This window comes from Octodon degus, unplaced genomic scaffold (assembly GCF_000260255.1).
Source record: "Octodon degus isolate 3935 unplaced genomic scaffold, OctDeg1.0 scaffold00424, whole genome shotgun sequence".
Taxonomy (NCBI): Eukaryota; Metazoa; Chordata; class Mammalia; order Rodentia; family Octodontidae; genus Octodon; species Octodon degus.
The window spans coordinates 505,037-506,683 of record NW_004525000.1 but is presented as its reverse complement, the minus strand read 5'-3'; the positions used below and the strand labels follow the sequence as shown (position 1 = coordinate 506,683).

General features: G+C 38.2%; 1 pseudogene; it reads left to right on the top strand.

Annotated features, from left to right (window-relative positions):
* The first annotated feature begins 396 nt into the window (after nucleotides 1–396).
* Nucleotides 397–1,479, top strand: LOC101568684 (annotated as a pseudogene).
* Nucleotides 1,480–1,647: the final 168 nt, after the last annotated feature.

Below are 1,647 nucleotides of genomic sequence, written 5' to 3'. Positions count from 1 at the left end.
CAAAGTAACCTTGAAGGAACAAGTATTTCACTCAAGACTTTGATAGTGCTTCCATCTGATTGGTTGTCTTTGATCAGACAGAAGCACAGCAGATGTGAGCACAGCTTTTATGATAGTGACAAGAACCTTAACATTAACACTCTTCATTTTCTGGTTTCTAGGACCATAGAAAGTTGAGAGCTATAGTATCATTTTTCCCTGTGCTGATTTAAAAATCTTAGAGCAACTCTGCTTTGTTTACCTAATGATTACTGAAGTCTTATGCTTTTATTCTTTTTCTTCAAAAATTGCTCTGGGATATGTTCCTCTTATTCCACTGTTTCTTTTGGTAAAACCTTTTCTTTTTATCTAATCATGAAAAAAATGTTCATCACATTAAATATTAAAGAAAAAAAGGGGCTTCTCAACATGGTGGACCTTAGAGATAAGGTGCTCTAGGACTACCACAAGAAGCTGTTGGAGCATAAGGAGATGATGGCCACCTGAAGAGTTAAGGGAACAATTAAGAGAACTTGTGAAGCAGTATGAAAAGTCTGGAAATGATCTGAAAGCCCTACAAAGTGTTGGGCAGATTGTGGTTGAAGTGCTTAAACAATTAACTAAATAAAAATTTATTGCTAAAGCTACAAATGGACCAAGATACATTGTGGGTTGTCATCTACAGCTTGGCAAAAGTAAGCTAAAGCCAGAAACAAGAGTCACTTTGGATATGACTACTCTATTATGAGATACTTGCTGAGAGAAGTAGACCCGATGCTTTACAATGTGCCTCATGAGGTCCCTGGGAATGTGTCTTATTTTGAGATTAGAGGGCTGTCAGGGCAGATTCAAGAACTAAGAGAGGGAATACAATCACCTCTCATAAACTCAGAATTATTCCAGTGTGTGGGAATAATACTTCTGACATGCTGTTAGAGATATGGACCACCAGGCCCAAGAAAAAAACTCCTGGCATGAGCTGTTGCTATCCACCTGGACTGCAATTTCTTAAAGGTTGTATCTAGTTCTATTATAGACAAGTACATTGATGAAAGCACTAATTGGTTAGAGAAATGTTTAATTATGCAAGAAACCATCAGCCATGCATCATATTTTAATGGAAGATGTCGAGATGCTATTGCTGGTCGCTGGTTTTTGGAGGGCCCTTCAGTTGACAGAGAAATTCTGAGAACTTTAATGGAGTCTCTGAGTCAGATGGATGGACTTGATATTCTGCATAGAGTTAAAATAATCATAGCTACAAACAGACCAGATAAATTGGATCCAGCATTGCCGGGTCAAGTGAGAATAGGTAGAAAAATACATATTGGTTTACCAAATGAGCAAGCAAGATGAGATATGCCGAAAATCCATGCAGGTCCCACTACAAAGCATGGTGGAATAGATCATGAGGCAAATGTGAAACATTCAGATGGCTTTCATGGAGCAGACCTGAGAGATGTTTGCTCTGAAGCAGGTGTGTTTGCAATTGGTGCGTGAGATGTTGTTGGCATTCCTTGTAGTCCTCCTTTTTCTCTAATTTTGGTCTGCAAACTTATGTTGTTAACCATCCTGTAGACAAGCTTATTGTTATTATCAAACGATTTAGGCTATTAAGCTTAACCTCACTATCTCACTGCATTTCAAACATCTTAGGCATCATAAGGA